At 33.2% G+C, this 24,008-nt stretch overlaps 1 protein-coding gene across 3 annotated transcripts in view; it reads left to right on the top strand.

The window, feature by feature from the left end:
- LOC118193934 (uncharacterized) overlaps positions 1 to 24,008 on the top strand; it is a 412,362-nt gene that overhangs the window by 181,551 nt on the left and 206,803 nt on the right. For 2 of the 3 annotated variants that reach the window (XM_085818468.1, XM_085818469.1), the window contains one exon: positions 11,560 to 11,682. The gene's annotated coding sequence lies outside the window, so the exon portion shown is untranslated. Of the gene's footprint in view, positions 1 to 1,176; positions 1,297 to 11,559; positions 11,683 to 24,008 lie in introns of those variants that run through there. The other variant, XM_085818470.1, reaches the window with a different exon arrangement.

The following is a 24,008-nucleotide window of genomic DNA, read 5'->3' as shown; positions in this document are numbered from 1 at the left end:
TCAGACAGCGATATCTTGTGGCCAGTACTGTTGATATCAGATTAGGGATTCCCAAGTTTTTTCTTGCATCGACACCTCTAAAAAAATGGTATTTTCTTATCGACCACCTTATATTTTTCTCTGTAAATAGTATATACAACATAATCGTAATGCAAATAATTGCACATAACTATCTTAAAAGTGACGACTAGACTACAAATATGAACTAAAGTTTGACCAAAAAAGGTGTGTGAGATTAATATTTTATTATTTATATATTATTATTGATAATTTTAATTTTACAAATACAAACAAGTTTTCAGAAGCAAAATCATACATTTTAATTACACAAAAGTTTGATTTTAAATTAATATTATGGCTGCATTTGTTGTATTGATGAACATTTTTTAATATTTGGCATAAAACTGCTTAACTCAATTCTTTAAATCACTTGGTTCAAAATTATTCAACTTTTTTTTTTGTTTTCCATATTACATTACTAAAGCCTGCTTCTACTGTGCAAGAAAAGTCAGTAGTGTTAGTTCGTTAACAGCTTTAATTTGGGGATATTTCTCTCGAATGACTTTTAATTTCCAAAAATTAGCGTACCTATTTGTTTTGAATAAGACCAGATTTTTGTATGATATAGCTTTATATCAATAATCAATTATTGATTTTATTAATAAACTATTTTATAATCAATGGAATCTTGATTACGACAATCAATATCCGGTGCATATTCGGCTATGGATCCCTCGATCCCTTAATTATTATTGACCACCTTTAAAATTTCATTCACCCCTAGTCGGTCGATTCCGTTGGAATCGCTTTGTTAATACTACAAAACTAGAAAACCGAAGAATCATATTATATTTCTAATGGACTGGGTATTTCTCAGCTTATGAATATTTTCAAGCAAAAGTTGTCAACTCACTTTCTCTTTCATAGTTTTGTTTTTGGGTTTCCGAATGGCAGGAGAACAGATTTATGATGGTCACGTGACCACCTAGCATCCGGTATTCTCGGAAAGTCGCTTCATTTCTGCAATCAAAGAGGTGACAACTGACCTGGTCGGAGGATTTACGTCGGTCGCTCACGAGAATCATCCGTTCCGTCTAATAGTCGCAGTTCCCCCCCCCTTCCATTTCGTTTAAAGTTGCTGCAGATACACTCAGTGTAACTTAGTTTTAATTCGGTGATACATGTGTTAGTTTTACAATATGGATCAGCTTTCCATTGTAATACCATTTAAGAAATTATTAGTTTTACAAATTATCTAATTTAGGAATGCAGTGTCTGCTCATTTGGCGTTTAAAAGTAAGTTGCAAGTTATCTTCTTCATCTTCAGTCGAGTGATTTGCTGTACAGATTTAGTTTTCATTATGCCAACTTTTGACTGTCGTGTATAAGTAGAGGCCGAGCAAATCTTAAATTTTCTGGAATCTGAATCCTGAAAGGTTATAGAATAAGGAAAAAGAAGAAGGGAACTTATAAAGCATTAATTGAAATTATCTGAAACTTTCTTTTAATGAAAAACAAATTTAAGATTACAGTTTTTAAAAATTTATCTATATGTATTAATGCAAAGCAAATGAAATTTAGTAAAAAAAGAACATCATGAAAGCGCTTGAAGCTTAAGTTCAGTATTTATCTTCAAAATTTAAAAAAAAAAAAAAAAAAAAAAAAAAAAAAAAATCGAGTGTATACGATTTTGATGCAGAAATGTGTAAAAATGTCTGTGTGACTCTGTGAGAACAGAAATGCTTAGAGCCAGATTGACCACTGCTAATACTTTCATTCAAGGTCTAATATTTTTTTATGGATTTTTGATGCTCTAATACGTTTACCATTTGACCTCGAAACTTATTCCTTTCCGAGAGATAACAATACAAATAACTTGAAAGTTTAAACTTATCAATGCATATTAATATTGAGAGTAATTAAAGGTCGTATTTAACTAACTTACTGAACTATGCACCTACTTCTGTGGAGTAATACAGCTAGGGTGACTGATTAATCGTTTAGGCTGAAAGTCATAAGGCAGGAGGAATGGATGCAAGAAAAGCACTTTTTAGAAGCTTAGAATATTTCACTGGCCTAAAGCCATTTAGGCCTCAGCCCGATTCATGGAATATTTGCTTTCTTAATCGCCTAAACAGGTGAAGGAACATTCCAACCGACTGGTCATCTACCAAACTGAATCCGCCCGAAGAGATCCTAACTAGGAACCCACTTCATGATGCTTAATTTCTGAGATCCGAGTCCCCTGTGTACAGATCTCAATCAATGCACATCCTCCCGGGGTATTCAGGAAATCAAATTAATTTTAACTGCAGTACAAAATCCTCCAAATCCAGAAAATACAAAATCCAGAAATTCTAAATTTAAATTTAGATTACTTATAGGAAAGTTTTTCTCCGTGCATGCTATTGTGTAATTACAACATTCAGCTAGCAATTAGAAGATCGGCGGTTCGAATCCTGCAGGGGATATAGTCGAATTTTCACTGTCACTGATTCGAAAACGTAATAGTCTCTGCATAACAAAGCAATCTTTACTTCCCATTGATGAAATTAGAAGTTTCGGGTCTTAATTTCCTTAATGAAACGAAAATGAGATGTAATATTTTATGAAATCTTAATGCAGTTGAGTCTGTCTTAACGGGCAGCAACGGTACACCGTCCATTGGTTATGAGAGCTTATTCTGAGTAAATGAATATATATTTTTACAATCTGCCTCTTCATGTTTTTGATGCCATCTGTAGAAATTACAACATGCGAAGTTTTTGGGTCGATTTTTTTTCAATTTATCGGCCGTTCTTAAATAAATAATATTGCAAATCGTACAGATATTTTAAAACACATAGCCATGATTTTATATTGAGAGTATTTTAAGATTCTGTATATATTATATGAAGGTTATTGCCAACTTCTTATTATGATAACATACAACTTGAATGCCTGCGTGCTTGCAAGATTGTCACCGGAGTTTTAAAAATTCTCTGTGTATGTAGTGAAGCTGGATAACATCATGTACTGACATAGCTGAACTTGCTTGGTAAATGTTATGAAAGTCTGCAATCTTTCGGTCATCTTCCTTTGACGTAACTTTCCTGTTCTGCGTGTCGTCTTTTATTTTCATCCTCCCGCTTCTCATAATCATCTTCCTCCTTTCCAAGTGCATATTAGATTATTTTGTTGTTATCTTGAGGAAGTGTAACGGTTACAGAACTGTGTACATCCACCCAAGCTTGCACATCCTCTTTATTAATGCTTACCTTTTCCAAACATTTAACTAAATCCAAGATATCAGACACGCGCGGCAGGCGTGTTTTAAAACATAAAGCACCGTCATCATCTACGTACATGATCACAGCTTACAGTTTACGTAGATAGCGACGTAATGTTATTAACATCTTTCCGGGAAATTTACAAGGAAATCTGGTGGGCATACGACCTGGCTTTAATTGCCAGTTTGCTAACCCATTATATGTAATTTTTTTTTTTTATGTCGTAGGGATACATTTCGAAATTAACTCTTCAAAACTGCCGCTATTTTGATATTACCGGTTAATTCTGTCCCGGTTACGAGAGATTTTACAGCAGCAACAGTAACACTAATTGAAAAGATAAATTCACCTGACAATGTTCAGTTGGTAAAAAAGGAATGTTTAAAAGGTAGGAGACGAACTGCCCGAAAATTTGATTGAAGATACCTTCCCCCTCCCCTCTTATCTAATCCACGAACTGTGCGACGTTTTCCTGTCCCTTCTTCCTGAAAACTTGAATTCGCAAGAAGATGGATGCTACAAAAAGTCATTTATTGCCAATAATGGGGCATTTTATTGAGACTACAAGCCTCTATTTCCGTTTATCAATATTGTAAAAATTTTGCATACAAAACAAATATTAATTTACAATCTGGCATGTGCTAAAGTAAAAATGAATTTCTTTTACACTCATTTTAAAGCTTTACGATGCTTAAAAGAATAATGAGCCAGATCATTTTTATTCTCTATAAGAATTAAAAATTTTCCAAGTTGTAGATTTTAGTTGCTGATATAACAAAATTGATATATCAATGTTGAATAATAAAATTGATAGATTAACGACATATATAAAACTGATACATAATCAATCTATCAAATATCAGATTTGTAGTTCAACTTAAATAAGTTTTCTTATCTAGATAAATATTAGCAAATCTTCTTATATAGCAGAATGGTTTAAACTTTCAAATTTACCATTTTACTTAAACTGTTCTAATTTAATTAGAAATATTCTGTTTATTAAATTTCTTTAAGTGGTTCTAAATTCACACTAATATCATTGCAATATATGCCGTATTAAGCTTTCATTTTTAATCACTGAAGTTATTTTAAGGTTATTTAACTTTCTTACAAATTTCGTATTTTAATACTAGAAACGTTTAAATATTTATTCTGTTTTCCAGTTACTCTACCTGATGTACTTTCGCATACATTTAATTAATAGATGGATAATTATGAGCATCTGCAGAATTTTCATAATTAACAAAAAATATTCATATCTTGGGATTTTCAGTTCCCTTTCTATCCATTCCTTTTTCACATATTGTTGCATTGTATTCAAGTTTTCATGTATGTAGAAATTTGTATATTTTGTATTGTATTTATGCCAACTTTTATTTAAATGATAATTTTTACAAATTCTTGCATCATAACTCTAGTTAAGAGAAGAGGTTTCTAACACCTTGGTAAAGCTTAATCTTCAGCATGCAGCTTATTTTCCAACTTTGTTTTCAGGCTGAATTATTTGTAAAATTAATTGTTTGAAATTATTTGTTAACAAAGATGGTCGCTGAATCCCGCTAATAATATTTCTAACTGTTGTAATTTATAATGCAGCGAGTTCATGTGATTTATAATATAATTCATTTATAATTTTTTCAGCAGTATTGAAATTAATAGGAGATACTGATAATGATATACATTTAGATTACAATGATTTAGATTGCCCAATGCCTTCTTCATTGATGCTTTTATGCTACATTCCTAATATTTCATTATAGCATGTACATAAGTTTAACTCATTCACCAAATATGTAAATCTATAATTCAGCCCACTTTTGTTCTTGCATGTGCTCTATTTTCTATTTTCTTTAATATATTATTCAGCCTAATTTCAAAAAGTCTTACGATCAAGCGGAAAAGTCACTAAACATTGGTAGATCGACTCGAGTTTCTAATCCCGGAGATCCCTTGACTCTTTCTTTTTTTTGTACTTTTAATGTCACTGTTAATGAGCTTGTTATTAATTTAATTGTATGTTTCTGATTAATTATATGCTCAGATATTTCCAAGTATATTACACAAACTTTTGAATCCCAAATTTAATTTTTAATTAAAAAAAGAAGCTTTTATTTATTAAGAGGCCTGGTTGATTATGTTAATTTGCAGTACTGTTTATCTAATTCTTTTCTTCTAGATAAGTTTTAAGAAAAACTTCTTTTTTTTTTTTTTTTTTTTTTTTTTTTTTTTTTTTTTTTTTTTTTTAAGTTTAACTATAAATTTCTGCAAACATTTAGGTGATTGCTTTAATTAACAAAAAATACTTCTAGTACACTTTAACACACTTTGATACGGAATAATCTTTAGCATGCCAGTGAACTATATGAAATTTTCCAGTCTAGTTTAAGACATCATGACTATTATTGATGTAATTTATAAAAAATATAATTGGTATATAATAATATAATAAATTAAATATAATTATTTAATTTAGATATTATAACATCCTTTGCTCTAATATTGTAATTAAAGAAAGATGTTTGTGATACTAATATGTATGTTTACTAATACCTTTTATTTTCTTTGTTAGCTCTCGCATTTATTACTGTTATTCAAGTAATTAGCCTGGTTGTTAGATATTCTTTACTTGTTCTTGTGATTGTGATATGTAATTCTATTTCTTTATTTTCCCCTTGGCTACTTTTGGCTTCGAAATGTAAAATTGTAACCCTGTAGGCAACGGGTGGGAAGAAATTTAGATTCGCGCAGTTGGACTATATGAGGACCCCGGGAAATGAATTTTCATTCGCGCAGTTCAAATATACCCGTTTAAAAACTAAAGTATAGTATAATAATGAATATATAATTATAATAATATATATTTAAGTAGTACTTTATGTTATTTAAATATAATAGAACCTATTAAAATTAATGATGTTATTTAGGTAAAATAATTATATGCATACACATACGCACATTATAATAATGTGTATATTGTGTATATAATGATAATAATAACGTATGTTTTTTATTTATATGAAATATAATGCGTTTTCGTTTATTTAAACATAATAATTAATGTGTATTTAGGGAGAGATTGGACTATATTTTCGAGCGAGCCCTGTAAAATCATTTAGAAGGCAAAAACTACGAATTTTATTCCTGAAAAGAGTTTTGCAGGTTAAAAATCCAAATTAGAGGGTTTTTTTTTTTTTTTTTTTTTTTTAAAATTCTTCGTAATCTTACTGAAGAGAAGAGCGTTATGAAGATCTTGATACAAAATGGCATTCGCTGAGGACTGTAGAAGCGCTGACCAAAGGTTAAGCGTTCGCGGTTTTTAGGAATAAATTTTTGACATGAAAAATGCTGTAAGAGAACAATGTTTCATAATTTTAACAACATTCGTTAAAGCGTATTGTGTTTCTCTCATCCATCATCAGCAAATGAAAAAATGTTTCCAGCAGTGAGAGTGAATAAGAACAAAATAAAACATGAACTACAAACTTCTTTGAGACATGACTGCTTTTGATCAAACAGAAATCAAAGCATCTACAATCGCAGATTGCATGACTTCTTCAAAGTTAATTTAACACTGCTCATTAAAATAACAACTAAATGTTTCTGTTGTATCAGCAATTATGTAATTAGCACATAAATTGGATTAAAAACCTGTATGTGTAAATTGTATTAGAAATAAGTGAAGTGTGTATATATATAAATAGAAAAATTAAATATAAACTGTATAAATAACATTGGTGAATTTTTTTTTTTTTTTTTTTTTTTTTTCCCCTACCTCAAAGGTGCGTTAGGCCAGAAGGGCTAGTTTCGAAACAGCATTTTGCGTTGAATCACACTAAAAGTTTGAATCACTTTTCAGAATATTGCCACAAAATATTATCGCCTTGTATTATGTTTAAAGAATTAAATAATAAAGAATCTGTATGAATCTATGTATGCTCTTCGCATTGTGAAAAAATGGCGGTACCTAGAGACATCAAATTTTGAAATAAGTAATCCTCAACTCGAATATAGGCACATGCAAGCCCGAATTTTAAATTTCGATTTTTTTTTATTATCAATTTCATATTTTGTAAAACTTTTTTATTAGCAGCGAATTGTTTATTAGCAGACTCAACGATTTCAAAGAGAGGAATGGCAACACTGTACGGAAAAAAACACTTTTTATCTCCAGCGCGAGGCCTATCTATAGGAAATTCTAAAGATATGCTGTTTTACTCCCTGGTATATGTTAAGCAGTTTTACACTGAGCTCACCTGGGATAATAAGAGAGTAATATAATAAAGTGTCCTAAACAGAGTGACTGAAAAGCAAATAAAAATCTGTGCTTTTTTTTTCGCCCCTAATCTAGTCTTTTTTTTTTTTTTTTTTTTTTTTTGCATAAATTAGTGGAAATATTTTTTGTTCGACGATCACTTTACGTAAAAAGCTTTATATTCTGTCTTTAGTAATGATGTCTTTTAAGAAAGTTTGAAATGCGTAGATTTTGTGACTTTTGAGATTTTTAATTTCAAACCCTTTCTAGCAGTATGCCGCGGAATTTTTAAAACAAACTGTATTTATGTATCCGGGGGATCATCTACCATTCACTCGCGCACTTAAACCATCTGTGCTTTGAGATTTGGGGCAGGAATTCGAACTGAAAAATATAAGCATGATAAATGAAAAATTTTAAGCTTCCTATAGGAAATGCACTCGGAAATTTTCAGTACCATTTTGAGCGAACAGATAATAATGTTTGACAGTCATATCGAAAATGTAATATGCATCTCGCGATCTAGCCGTTTATAGGCATTGGCCATTACTAAGACCGAAAGCGTTGTCTCTTTATTATGGAAGCACCTTATAGGTGGGCCACCATTGGCTCCTAAGAAGGGACAAACAAATTACATCCATGCCTTCCCCGGGATTTGAACCCGAGCCCTTCGGTATGGCAGTCAGAGTCATTAGCCACTTTCCCGTAACTTTCTGGGCTGCGTTTTAAGTAATATATCTAATCGTCATAATCTGAAATACATTTCATTTTTAATATCAAAATATAAAGAAGCAAATAATCTTTATGAGCATCTCCCAAAGTTATTCCAATTGATAAAAGATATTTCTAATGCCGTTTTAGTTTTCTAGAATTCTTTGCAGACATTTATAACTAAATAAGTCCCTTGCATTTTTTTTAATTAATTGAAAAAGTCATGCATATAACAGTTAAATAGATTTTTAATTCACAAAAAATTTAAAGAAATCTGAAATTAAAGAACATGCTCTGTAAAATATATGTCTTTTCCCCCTTCTTTCCTTGAAGGAAAAGGGGGGGTTAAAATTTAGATGCCAAACTAAGCCGTTTTTAGAAATAAGAACAATTTATTGCATCGGATTAGTAAAAAGCGTCGCTTAGGATGTGTAACAGAAAAACATGTTTGCGTCATTTCGGGTTATGGCTCGAACAAATCTCGTGCGGTTGGCGTACCGGGGATTGATGAAGCGCAAACGCGAAAAAAAGTAGAAAAGGGAGCAGAGAAAAATAATCGCAGATGTACACCAATGCATCACAAAAACATGTGTGGTTATATAAATCTAAGCATAATTTGGTATGTTTTTTCAGTTGAAAATTTTTACCAAAGAATTAGATATAAGCCAGAATGCTTGTTTTAATTCAGAATTTTTTGTGTGAGGGAGGGGAAGTCAGAGATAGTTAGCAGATTTTTTTTGTTTCGTTCTGCTGATTTTCGGCCAACTCAAGCAGTTTATTTCCCATAAGTTTTAGGTTCCTGAATCTAGACTTCATTTGCTCGAAACTAAATTCTCTTCATTGGCAGTAAGTTTCTTATTTAATATAAGACCATAAAGTTTCGGATTTTATGCTTGTTTAGATAATTACATGTAAATATAGCTGTTTTGATTTATAATGTAACTTAAAGATACATTACTAATAGCCCCTTATTTCTGACAAATGGGAAATTGTCGAAGTACACGAAGATCTTGGTGTCTCCTTGTGTATGAAATTCCTAACAGATATGATCGTTTCTAGTTTTGTCCATGAGTAAAACAGATACTAGATAGTTCCCTTTAAACGTCCTCCACAAAGGCATCCTTTTCCTTAGACAGATTGCCCTTACAAGCTTTGCCACATTCAAGCAAACCAAAACTCGCAGAAAAGGGTTAAGTGGTAAAGGTTGGAGTAAACTGCAATGCTTTATTCTTCATTGAAAGCTGTAATTCTTAAACATGTTGATTTATACTATTTACCAGATACATGACAGTTTAACTTGATTTTATTCAATTTATGTTTAAAAAAATAAATAAGAAACCTATTTCGTGCTGATGCATTGCAAGAAAAAGCATTAAAAGTTATGCAAATGTTTTTCTTCCTTCTTTTTAGAGTAAAATACTTATTTCTATTGTGCAGCTCAAGCAAAATTCCTAAATGGAAGATTTGTCAGATTCTTTAGCACAGAACAACAATAAGATTCAATTAAGAATTCTGTTGTCATCTGATTTAATTTTAATATTCTTGAAATTTCGATGTCACTAAGCAATAGTTTTACTAATTCGTATTTAATGAAATTCTCTCGGCTAAATGCTGTTTGCGAACAGCTTTCTGTGGTCTTTTTCTTGTGCCGCAAAAACGGCATCAGAGACAGCAATTTTAATTTTACCATTCTCATTTTTGCAATTTAATGTATGTATTAAATTAGAGGAGAAAGAAATTTTAAGGATTTAAAACTTATTTCACATTGGTATGCCACGATTTGTGATAATTAAATTCATGACATTTTATATTCAGACAGCAACGTAGTTTATGAAGAAAACGGTATTTTTTTAAGCAGTAAAACTTCGCCTTTCGTTTTCAGAATATCTGTCTCGATAAATTTGAGTGTTACGATGCAAAAGCTATTTATACCCATTTCCAGATTAAATATACGTGATTGTAAAGATTCGATATTATAAAAGGAGAGTTTTATAGAATTTTAAGAACTGATTAATTCTTGAAAAGTGGAGAATCGAAGATGAGGATAAAATTTTAAATTTGTAAGCTATCCAGCCGTAGTATTTCTTTGAAATCGTGACATAAGTTTGTTCACCCTTCTCATTGCTCAGGCTTTGTCGGTGTATAGTTCAACGCTTTTACCCTAATGGAATTTTATTCTGTGTAATTAATATTATAATTTTAAAGTGCCTTAATGTGGTGCCTTTCCGTATAAGTGGTTTACAGACGCAATTTGATGGCAGGCTCTTTTCGTTCGTGCTTAGCAAAGCATATCCAATACTAACATATGATTGAGTGCTTTCAATTGATTCTAGCTGCTCACCTCCCTGAGGAAAAGAAGGAAAAAAATGGGAGGGGGTCGAGAAGGTCTTACGTTCTGCAACCAATGTGTAGGAGGATTTTCCTGTAGTATTTTTTTAAACTATATTTTTGGTTGTATGTGACATCGCTTTGCACCTGAATATCAAGAACTAATAATTAATTTTTCCCACCTCTGAAATAAGGGTAAAAAAAATTAAAAACGGATAACTTTTTTTTGAGGGATTTTCTCAAAGGTCCGAATGGGATGGGTCCTGTCTTCATAAATCTGCCATCTATAATCCGAATACCAAAGCGGCGACTAGGAGTGCAAAATACATGCGTCATTCGGATCGGCTTATTCACAAAATAGGGTGGAGGGACATGAATAATGTAATAGGGATTTTTCAATTCTTATTTCTTCTTCGTTTATTACGACAGCATTCAAAGAATACATATTTAAGGAAGCAGATAATTACTTTCTAGTAATCTAAGCTGATACGCTGATCACCATTTATAAATAGTTGTTTGATTATAATGTGTTTAAGTTTTGTATATATTTATGTATTAATAAAAAATACGATTGTCCTGGAAGTTAAAGTTTCCTACGCATGCATAATTTATGATAAAATGTAATAAGTAACTGTTATTGCACTCTAATAAATAATTGCTATTATAATTATTATACTTTATTGCATAATTTTCATTCTAAGTCATACTAATTGTTATTTTGTTTGGTATAAAATAATAGTAGACTTCGTGTTCTCGCAAACATAATCTGGTTTTCTCTCTCTTTGTCTTAGACACTGGAATTTTCAAAAGAGGAGGTTAGTTCTGAGTTGTGAACTATCTTGAATTTAAATCACCTCAGATTAAATAAGGTTTTTAATCAACGCAACATATATTTCAACCAATATTAATTTTCATTAGTTCTAGTAATTATGCAGTTACAAATGTTATGAAAATTTGTTTCACTTCCTTTGCTTAAAAATATGAATTTTTATTTTGCAGGTGTTTCCAGCTTATGCAACATCGTAACCTCCTTGTTCTTGCATTATTGCATACTTCGCATTTCGATTTCGAAAGTGGAAAAGAGATCAGAAGGATGTTTTCTTACCTTCCATAACACATAAAGTAAGCAATATTTAAATAATATATGATAAAGAGCGTGCAACAAAAATGATTGTGTGTTTTAATTAAATAGGTGAACAAAAGCCACATAGAAATAAAGTAAATATTACTGAGTCATCGTTATTTTTTTTCCCTCCATCTACTTCTATCGGGAAACTATTATTTATTTAAGCTGATGCTTATATTATTATGAACAGAAACCTACATTGCTCATTCTAAGCTTCGATGTCTCTTTCCCCCCCCCCCCGTTTGCAAAATTTCCGGTTGATTTTATTTAATAAAGGCGAAGCGCGCAATTGCTGTATAGAAAATTATAGTTGTTTTTATGATATGCGTTTTAAAGGAAACAGATTCGCATTCACTTTAAATATTAGGCTTGGATTATTTAGGTTATAGCGTAAAGCACGTGTAAGGAAAAGGGTGCTTTCGTGGAGGACTTTTTAAAGGAAATGAGTTGGTATTCACGTTATACTTAGGGAAAAATATGAAAATTCTATGGTGTCAGCCAATTCGCCAGATATGAAACAAGGGCCTTACTGCTACTGTCCAGCAACTCACCCGCTTAGGGTCTTAAACATGGGGTAAAACACGAAAATCTTATGCAGCTAACCCATTTACAGGCCACAGAACCCAGAATAAATTAGCAATATTTTACAGCTTTAGCCACTCGACTGTTGGCGTGCCTTAACATTTCTGAAGGAAACAGAATGGATAAAAAATCTCCTGGATTAGCTTTCCCAAAAGTGTGTTTACTTTACTCTTCTTAAAAAGTTCATCTTAACTCTTCAAGTTCTTCAGAGTTTGGGTGTGATTGGCTGAGCGGTAGCATTTTAATATGCGAGCTTAAATTGAAAATACTTAGCCGGTCCTTTCAGCGCCAAACTAGAGTCTAGATAATTGGCCGAAACATGGTAAATTTACAGTTGAGTGTTTAATAAAATACATTTAGAAAATAATAATATTTTAATACACTTAAATAAATATAAGTCATTTAATGCATTTAAAGTAAACTTAAGCCTTTTATTTTCCTTTTGGCTAAGTTTGCATCTCAGATCTTTCTTCTCTGGAAGAAATGAATAACCGATAGTAACGTGATTTAGTGTGGACAGTTTATTTCTAAAGACCCTTAAGATTACCTATTGCACCTATTTTAATGCGTTTATTTCTACTCCTAAGTTTCCCTAATACAAAACATAATTTTATTTCTGAGAGTTCTGCGGGAGAATAAACCAACTTGTGCCACTTCACTGTGCAATAACTGAACTGCATTAGAAAATATTGAGCGACTACGTTCCTCACTGATCTTCAATTTTTAAAGCACGTACATTTCTTTAAATACACTGGTGAAATAAATTAAGAGAATTTGCATATTTTATCGAATTGCGTGAAAAATAACTGAACTGAAAGAAAAAATTCTAGATAAAAATGTAAATCTTGTACGGCAACTACGTAAGTGTATATGAGTGTGTAGGCGGAGCCAGCAGAAAAACAAGCTTTATAAGCGCGTGGAGAGTAAGACGAATTGTATTCACTAGCATACCTCGCCGAATTTCTTGGTGTTATCTTCAAGCAATCGGTTAAATTCACATAGGAATAGTAAAAATGAGTAACCACCAACGTTTAAATGATGGAATGAGGTGAATTGTGAGAAGGCTAGAGGCAGGCCAATCGCAAGTCCAGATATGCAGAGAAGTTTAATTTAACGCTCAGCGTCGTGTGTAACAGTTCCACGATACTAGATCCATCGAGAGAAAGCCTGGGCAAGGTCGTCCAAGAGCCCATTTTAGCGAGACGTAACAGAGGCGCTACAGCTTCTCAGCTTTCTCGAGAACCTGTATGCAGCCACAGGAACCCATGTAACAAGGGTGACTGTTTCAAAAGACTGAATCAGGGAGGGCTGTTTGCCAGAAGCCCGGCTGTTTGCGTCCCGTTCACGTCTGCGGACAGGAGAGTCCGATTAGCATGGTGCAGGCAGCATAGTGATTGGAGTACGGAGCAATGGGCGACCGTTCTGTTTACCGACGAGTTCCGTTTTCGCCTAAAGACACTCTTCTCACCGTACTTTCATATTGAAAGAACCAGGGACCCGCTACCTACCCTTCAATGTCCGCGAAATTAACAATTATGGCGGTGTAATGGTCTGGGCAGGCATCATGTTGGATGGCCGCACACCTCCCCACGTCTTTGACAGAGGCTTTGTGACTGGTGTGAGGTATAGGGATGAGGTCTTAGAGTCCTATTTTCGCCTTTTCCGGGGTGCAGTGGGCCCCGAGTCCATCTTACAGGACGATAACGTGAGGCCACGTAGAGCTCTTCTGGTCAACGAATTTCTCGAGAGGGAGGAGTTCAACAGTAGGTATACTGCTTTATTCAGTACTTCCATCAGTGGCTAACTAAGTTTTTCTAATTAAAAAAAAGTGTTTTAATGCCGTTTGAAAATTGTTAAAACGTATACACTTTCTTTATTAAATAATAATTTCGAGTACTGTACGCCGTAACTGCAGAAGCTATTGCTTGAAATGCAATATTACATTGGAAATTTCGAGAACCGGAGAAATACCGTGCATTAATTCAGTAGTTTCTGTTTTTGAGCTAACTTTTTTCCTTTTTTAATATAGTTGGTAATACAGCTGGGTTATGAATCAGGGATATAACCGCATCTACCTGAAATACGAGGCTATTATTTCTGAAAAATAAAGCGAGGAAGTGCCAGCTAGAAACACAGATTTTCAGCTAGAAATACAAATTGTGATAGCACAGCTGATTACTGATTTCATAGCTTCAGAATCATGGAATTAAAAAAGAAAAAGAAATGCGTAACGCTACTCGAGGTATGCTTGTTACTGTACTGCCTAAATCTATTATTTATTTGTTACTATTATCTGAAATTAAATATTTCCAGCTGTTATATTCGCGTTTTCATTTCTTTTCTTGAACTTTTCCTTTCTTGGGACGGGAATAGTAATAAACTTTTGTTGCCCTCAAGGGGAACAATCCTTAAATAGAATATAAGGTATTTTTCTGACTGTCGCTGATATTTGAATGTATATATATATATTTTGAAAGCGTTTTACGGAAAATTTATAACCAGTTTATCTTCGAGGCTGCTATTCTTTAAGATTTTTATAATCTCCTAAAAATTATCTTATTTAATAATTCGGACCTTCAAGGAGAACTCAAACGTCACATTTTACTTAACGGCATATTCCGTTTACTTTCGAAATATCAAGCCTATTTCGGTATTTCGATCATTTGCAATTAAAGCATTTTTCGTATTTGATTTCGAAACAGGTCATATTTAGGGGCCATATACAAATGGAAGAGAGAAATGTTTGTATTTGTAGGTAACTAAAAATGAAATATCAGTTCAGCAAATGTTTTCTAATGTTAATGGATGAAATGAAGGGCTTTTATCAGGAGACTGTCATAAAAAATATTGATAAATATATATTTTTTTCAAAAACGATATCTTATTCATGAAATCTTACAGAATTCTTGTGTTAGAAAACCCTAGCGGGCGTCAGTGTTGTCATACTACCAACTCGCAACCGTATTTGCATAAATTTGAAATTAAAAAATATTTCAAGTTTAATGAATTTTTAATGATTATTTGTTATAAAATTTCATGAGAACATCAGTAATGCAGTCTTTAGCGTCTGAAAACTTATTACTTCTGTATAAATTCCTTTCGTATGCAAAATGTAACAAAATGATAAACTAAAGGACGTTACAGATTAGTAAACTGCAAAAGAACATCAATAAAAGGGGGAAATCATACTCGAGTTATTCTTATTTGTTATCCGACTTTTTAAAACAAGAGGAAAATGACCTCAAAAATCACAAATTTTAAAATTGAGTATATGCGTCATTTTTCATTGCATGGAAATCAAACTTATTGTTTCCGTTTTTTAATAATGAGCATCAAATTTTTCTAAATATGGGGACTGTATAAAAAGTTAAACTTCGTAATCTTATAAATTTGATTTTTTTTAAATTTAAAAATGTGAAAACATAAATGCTTGCGTCATTTAAAAAAAATTTGCAATTTGAAATATATGTCTATGACTAGCAGCTCCGAAATAAGGGCTGGATAAATAATTTTTGTGTTCACTGTGTAAACATTGACTATACGTATGTCCTGTTTTAATAGGAACAATACGGTTTTATTTCCATGTCATTTCCATCTCAGATCTGTAAACAAAGACAGAGCAGTAAAATTCCTGTGTTAGGACGGAGTTAGGGAAACAACTTCTCGTTTAATCGGGTTACCTTTCTCGTGTAGTCCAGATACGTATTTGTATTTTATATGTTGCTAGTGAGAATATTATATTTCGTATTTGATTTGGAAACGGATCATATTTAGGGACCATATACAAATTGAAGAGAGAAATTTATTTTGTTATCTGCGATACTGCGTCTCTAGACTTTGGTTTGAAATTAAACTATAAGCATCACGCGTATAAGTTACGAGCAAAAAAATAAAAATAAATAAATAAATAAATAAATATCAGCGAAAAAGAAGTACAATTTCAGAAACAGTTACAAAAGGCGATTGTAAAGGAGTAAAATGTCTTCAAAGGAAGAGGAAGGAAAAAAAGATGATTGTAGTTTTTCGATCTGTGAAATTTTCACAAAAAGGGAAAAGATGCGAAGTTTTCGGTTAATAAGCAGCTAATCTGATAAAGCTGTGGCAAACTATAGCATGTGCGTTTTCAGTGAAATGCCATGTTTCACTTTAAACATTTTAAACCGTAAACAATAACAAATTATATTGAACAAATATTAAATTAAATGGAGGCGCAGTGTATCTTAAGCAAGGTCGAGTAGAAAAGTAAGGAAGGCAGAGAAGATAAGTTTAATGGAAGAGAAATTTTGAAAATCGTAACATCTCCTCCTCGTCACTTTCCGCTTATGATTCGCTTTGTACAGGTATAAATAATTTATAGATACTTTGTACAGGTTCGACTTGTGATTTGCTTTGTATAGGTAAAATTAAATTTTCTTCTGTTTAATACCGTATTTATCTCTTTTGTCTTAGATTCAGTGATTTCCTTTGGTTTTGCGCTATAATATACTTGTATACAAAGTACTACTGTAAGTAATCTGTGGTCCAAAAACGAATTAATCCATTTTACATTAGTTCCTGTTGGGAAACGAACTTTCGGAATGATGAAAGGAATGAATTTAGTTGGTGAACCAAAGTTTCTCTGTATATTAACACTTTACCTATCAATAGCCTGTTAATCGGCGTCTTTTCGTCAACACCTCCCGACCGATAGCCTATTAATCGCTTTTTTCTCGGGGCTAGCTAAAAATAGCCTATCAATCCGTAGCCATGGCGATAAACAATTGCCATTTGCTATATCATCTGCTTTTTATTATTAGTATTGAGGTACATTGCTCACTTGTGTTAAGTGCGTTGCTTCGTAAACTCCCACATTTTTCACACCGTTTTTAAAAAATTTACCGTTCACGATGAGCCCAAAAAAAAAAAAAAAAAAAAAAAAAAAAATGGTGCTGGAGAGTTTTATTTAGACGATTTATCAGATTGTCCTGACAGTTATTCAGGACAGGAGAATCTGCGGTTGGTAAAGTGTTAACTTCAATAAGCAAAGTATAAAACATATTTTTTTGACAATATCATGCCATGATATTATTTTTTATTTGCATAAATGCGGAAGTCATTCTTAGTTTTACAAAAGTTAAAAGGTGAAATTGATTTTAATCTTTTAAAGGGGGGAAAAAAAAAACTCAACTTATACATATTTACTGAACAGTGTAGACGATCTATATGTCATACATTGTAGAGTCATTAGGGTTTTTTTTTTTTTTTTTTTTTTTTTTTTTTTTTTTTTTTTTTAGGAGGAGATGTGAAAAATGAGCAATGCCTTCGCTGGGACTCGAAACTGGAACTCTCGAATACGCACCGAACGTACGACCGTTACACCACGAAGGCTTGCTGGAAGGAAAGAGAAAATACCTTGTAACATGGACTAGAAGAGAAACACGCTAATGTGACAATCAAAATCGTAAAAACAATGCTAAATACAAGGTTGTTTTTACGATTTTGATTACCTTCTAACATATTCATGTAAATGAATTTCATAGTTTCTTAAAAGTGTACCTAATGTTGTTTTCCCTTTTTATAGTATTTAAATTAACAACAAAATCAGGAACATCTAAACAGATCAACTACAACCTTAATTATACTCGTCTTAAGTGGAATAATAGCCGGCCTTAAATGACTTGAGTTCTGTTATACTTTAAATCTGCTTCAAAATTGGTCAGTTATACCCTGTAAGTAAATTACAGATAATTTCAGTGCAGGCACATAATCGAAATTGAGAAGGAGAGAAAAATACATGGCGGTCAACACTTGCGGATCTTCAAATACTTCATCTTTTATGTGGGATTATTTTTGTTTTGTGTGCTTTCTGTTTGGTGTACAGGTTTCGTTTTGGAATTTGTGTCATTTTAGAGCCCCAAACTGAAAAAATGAGAGAGTCGAAGGTACATTTAACGACTATCTTCTAAAAGGAAACTGAAATTTCTTAAAGTGAGTAAATTATTTAATGATAAACCAAAAGATATGTATCAGTACTGTAATGCCGATCCCCAACCCTTATGATTTCTGTTACTTGTGTATGTTAAAAGATCAGAATTTGTTTCGTGGAGTAAATGCGTTTAAAAAATAATCAAAGTTTGCTGTTCTCTTACATTCGTAGTTGTCCCGAGGACCAGTCGGCGCTTGCTTTACGAATAGTGTAAATATCGGAGACGATCGCTTAGGTGCACTGGTGACGATAAGATACTTGATTGCTAGGAAACAGATTCATGTTCGTCTTCCAGTGTCATTTATCATCTTTGACAGTGGGACCTGCACTTCTCATGTGTGCGCTGATGAAAGGCGAGATGTGCGAAACATCAAGAAGCACGCGAACAAACGCCCGGGACTGCCACATGTTAAGTGTAAGTTTATATGTGAGTTTCGGCTGTTCTGTAGTAAAATACTCCTCATGAAGTTGAAACTTCTCTATAATGCAGATCTAGTTCACTAAGAAATTATCTTTTTAATATAATTTTAGAAATTATTATTTTTAGAATTAACCTTTTTAACGGAAATGGCGTTTTAAAACAAAAATGGCACTGTTACTGAACAGTTTTATCGAAGGTCAGTTGTAATCTGCTACTATAATTAGTTACACTAATGCCATTAAATGCAAAATGTATTCAAAGCTTAAAAAATATCATCCGAAATTTTAATAACTCTAAACGTACAAGAACGAGCTTTATTTACCTTAGTTTCGTTGAAAATAGTGTCTCATAAAATTATTTCTCAGAGCCATGTAATTGAAATGCCCTGGACAAATGCGTTTAGATCAGGGGCTCCAAACACGGTTGGTATTGACCCGCTCGGGATTGATGAAATTTTAAAGAGCGTTTGTTAAGGCCAAGGGTTTGAATGGGTATCCATAGCTGAACATGCACGGGCAACTAATCGGCGTAATTATTCCATTGATTACAAAAAACTATTAATATTGAAAAACTGGTAATTAATGATTTATAGATATAAAGATGGGTCATGCAGTAAGAATGAAATCATATAAAATGAATATAAATGGAAAATACACAAAAATGATTTAATATATTGTTACTTTTTTTTTCTGACACTAGTTGTTACGTTATTTCCTTCCTTCACGTTCGTACGGGATTCGTATGGATTTGGAGTGAATAACGACGACTCTGCTTGATGAAATATCGAAACACACTTTATTTAGCCAATATGAATCAGGACAGCTCCAAAATCACGTTACAGTAGTCGAAGAACTACTATAAACACGCTGACACAATCAGCGACACAGCCTTCACACTATCAGGCTATAACGGTGGAAACAGCTTTACTTTCTTTCTTTCCACCGACAGCGAGGCAGCCGGTCCACTGGGTATTTAGCATATCGGCCAGGTAACCCCGCTGACGGAAATAACTTGATCAACACAACACACTTATATATACATATTGTGCTCAAGACGAGTGCTGGGGGCAGTGCAAACAAATGCTGGACAAGACGATAGTGCAGTGATGGAAGAAGGGTGCATTGCGGGTGAGACGAACAGTTTCAGTTACATATTTACAGAGTTATGGATAGGTGGCTACAAAAGACACCCACAAAGTGAACAATAAATGAGTACAGTGCAATATATGAGCAATTAACAGAGCGACTGATAAAACAGTAAAAGTAATATCTATGACTGTTAGAAGAGAATACACCGTATGTTTGCTTCATTTCCTGAAATCCAGAAGCAAAGGCTGGAGGATTTACAAGAGCTTCCAAAAATCAAGGATGCTGCATGCTCATTTCGTAAACGAGTGAAATCATTCCCCGTCTTACCCATTTCAATAGACTGGACTATCACAACTGATGAAATTAATTATAGACCAAAATCACTGGAAAATACTTTGCATACTAATACCTAAGAATTTGTGTGACTGAAAAAAGTTGTTAAAAAGCGTAAAACCTTGTCTTCTCCCATTATTCCTACAAGTAACCAATTCTCTGCTTTGACAATCGAAGAAAACATGGAAATTATTCCTAAAAACCCTGAAAATGCAGAAGGTCGCAATCCATGTAGCCCTAATCTGAATACTACATCAAACGTGATGGTTTCCATAAGATTTTTAATGAACTTGATGAAAGCATGGAAACTAAATTTATTGGGAAATTTCTTACCGACTGTTTAAGAATTATTCTCTAAATGATAAATGACTACAATTTAGCTGTGGACTACCTCAACTTTAAATCTATTGGTTATTTCCTTGTGAAGCACAAAAATGATCATTCCATCAAAATTGTTATCAAAAGGACTGCCTATCAACTGCCCAGCTGAGGAAATTTCAGACGCATTTACCTTAATTTCCAAATTCACAAAGTAGCTGAGCTTAGACATTTCAGAACCAAAGCATTGATTCCTGTCTTCCAAGTACAACTGACTCCGACTACTAACGTTCTGTCTTCCAAGTACAACTGACTCCGACTACTAACGTTAATGAAAGTTACATCAAAGACCAACTGCTACACTTTGTTGTTACAATCGAGAAACTCAAGAATTTAATGCCTCAGTATTATCAATGTCAGAACATTGGACTTTCCTGTCAAAACTGCAAACTACAATGTTGCTGCATGAAATGTGGCAAAAATCACCTCTCGACTGAGTGTGACTTAAAAGAAAAAACTGATACCCCGACTTGCTTTAACTGCCTTGGTCCACATACAAGCTCGTATCGTGGCGCGAATATTTTAAGAAGTACTCTAAAAAGTCCCAAACTCGCCCTGGTGTTAGCTATGCTGATGCAACTAATCCTACTCTCATCGACTATTAACTTAGAAAGAACCCTACCAATAATAACTCTGATAATAAATCCACTCCATATAGTTTTTCATCCAATGCATTTAATCTAAGTGACTTCAAAATTATTCCTGAATTTATGACTGTACTTAAGACAGGTAAGGGGAATCTTTGATGCAAATTACATTGCTAAATTTGTTAAGCTTTTCTTTGAGTATTATGACCATCTAAAACAATGCTTTTAATAACTTTGAGAAACTTATGGTCTTCTGTAATTTATTTGTACAAATATGTGATTAATTTAACTCCATCCTGATCCACTAATACGAGTCTTAATAGTTTTACACTAGCCCCCTTGCCTCTGGAAAACTGTCGTGTTATGTCAAGTGTCTATGTATTTTCTGCTTTTCTGACTAGATCGAATGTTAACATCGTTTCCAGCAGCACTGCGTGCAGTCAGGACCTGGGTGGTGACCACCTAAAGGGCCATTCACACTGGGATTTATCTTGAGCTAACGAAGTCATCTCTCTGTGTCGACTAGTTACGCTATGCCTGCAGTTCAGGTTTTTCAACTCGCAGCGCAATGGGGAAAAACTGGTTTTGGAGATGATTCGGTAATGTCAGATGTCTCCCTTAGCGCAAATAAACCCTTGTGTGAGCCCTTAACGATTCAGCGTGCTTCTCACGCTTCTTTCGATCAATAGATGGCAACCTCTTCTTTGTTGATGGATAAACAACTCATTCGATCTCAACGTCTTTAGCTCGACCTATTCATGGACTTAATCATTTATCGTTTCTCTAATGCTATTCTTAATGCTATCGTCTTAAAATGATAGAATGGGATAGAGCTTCTGCTCAGGAACCCGTGCCTCATGGCCTGCGGCCACCTAACAGACGAATTCAAGTATCATCAACACCTCTTTTTTTGTCACCAAACCACTTGAGAAGATTTTCGGCTTGCTGGTATGTTAGTTAGATTTGCCGCGCATATATTGTAAACTTAACAAAATCCACACCCTCTCCTGGATTCGAACCTGGGCAAAACGGTACGGCAGCCAACATTGCAACTATCAGAATATTGATCAGGACGGCACAACTGACTACAGCAGGTTTTGCTTGTGGATTAAGAAAACATGTAGTTTCTTTTAAAAATCCGTCACAAAACATTTTTCGCTAGGCTTGAGCTCTCGCGTGATTTGTCGTAACTTATTAAACAAAATAATTTTCAAGTTTTCAGAAGTAAAATCATTGTTTTTAAGTGCATTGCCAACACTTGGTAAATTTGTTTATTTTTGCTGGAAAGTTCTCAAGTTCCTTTTTGTAATATATGGACCTAACTTCCTTTTTTGGTAATTTATGGCTAAGCTGCGACTTATTTATATTGGGCAATAATAGCTCGTATCCATTTCGATTCCATTGATTGACTGAAAATTTCATCGGTTTTTTTCCTCTCTATGATGTAAATACAATCCAGTTTTTCGGAGAAGTTTTTCCATGAAAGTAGCCCTTTTGTGGCAGTTAGGCTTCCAGTGCTTTGCAGTAATAAATATCTAACTTGTCCCCGAATGTGTGTCCTTTCCCCAAGTGCATTATAAAAATTAATTACGAAGCAAAAATCAAAGTCCTTTTTAATCAGTGTATCTTAAGTTTGAAATTTTTTTTTTAATTATAAAAAAGTATGCCGGACTAGAAAACTATAATATTTAGACGATCCAAGTCCAATTGGATTATCTAAGTTAACAGCATTGTTTCGAAATTTAAATCGTAAAAACATCGTGCGTATAAGAGGCACACGTCAATGGATATCCTGGATAAAACTCTCAGTAAACAAACCAATTTTGTGGATTGAATATTTTATCGGTGTTTAGGCGTCATTTAATGACATCCTTAGTTCTCTTAATGATTTTCATCCCTCGTTAAAGGTTACAGTTACGAAAGAGTTCTCACGCGATGCGGAGACTGCCCGGCGAAGTCTTAAGAGCGTTTATGAGTTATTTTGTAATCATAATGTTGGTATCATTTCTTAATATTCGTCATCAAAGAGCATTTTATTGGCGAAAGCATTTTAAGATGTGTAAGTCGCGTGGCCCCGATTTTTGGAGTTAAGTTTTGCAGCTTAGTTTTGAGGCCTATTTCCTGATGAATATTTATGATTCGTATGAGTTTTAAGAACCTAAAACAAAGCTCGAAACAGAACAGCATTTTCAAGACTTTAGAAATGGTTGATTAAAATTTTTGCCATCCGTCTTGATTTTAATCTTCGGTCTTGCATGTCCATTAGTTTTTTTCAAGTGTGGAATTTTTTATTTTCTAGATTTACCGCAAGGTTGTCAATTTACAGGATTATAAATAATACTGTAACTTTATACTTTTTATTAGCATATTTGTTATTTTTTACGTAAATGTATTCGTGAAATTAACTAAATGTTAAATTTCATAAAAAGAAGCTTTTATTTAAAATTTTAATATCTATAATTGATATATATATATATATATATATAATATTAACAAGCAAGGTAGTTAGTACAATACGGTATGACCAATTTGGTCATATATTTATATGTGTGTGTAGAATCGGTACTTACTGTCTAGGAATATGATGTTTGTAAACTTACTTCCGATGTGGCTGTCTAGGGGCTTGAAATGACTAATTCGACTTATAAATAACTCGAATATTTAATGAAACACAAATAGTTGCTACAGACTAAAAAACATGTGTAGAAAGATGAATTTTTACATGTGTAGAAAGATGAATATACATAGATGATATATACAGATGAAGAGAATCGACTGTCTTTTACATGTAAACATCTTTCAGTCGCGTCATCGTCTTAATGGCGGAATCGTCTGACTTCCATCATCGAGAAAGTGAAAGATTTATTCTCACAGCTTGTCGCGTCATCCGATTATAATGAACGATGCCATCCCACAAATGCTCGTCCATCCTGATGGAATGCGTCCTCGCATTCTCGTAGCACCACCA

Source organism: Stegodyphus dumicola, chromosome 6, assembly GCF_044657685.1.
Source record: "Stegodyphus dumicola isolate Sdum_Otavi_A_Nest chromosome 6, ASM4465768v1".
In the NCBI taxonomy this organism is placed as follows: Eukaryota; Metazoa; Arthropoda; class Arachnida; order Araneae; family Eresidae; genus Stegodyphus; species Stegodyphus dumicola.
This window is presented reverse-complemented; position numbering and strand designations above follow the sequence as displayed.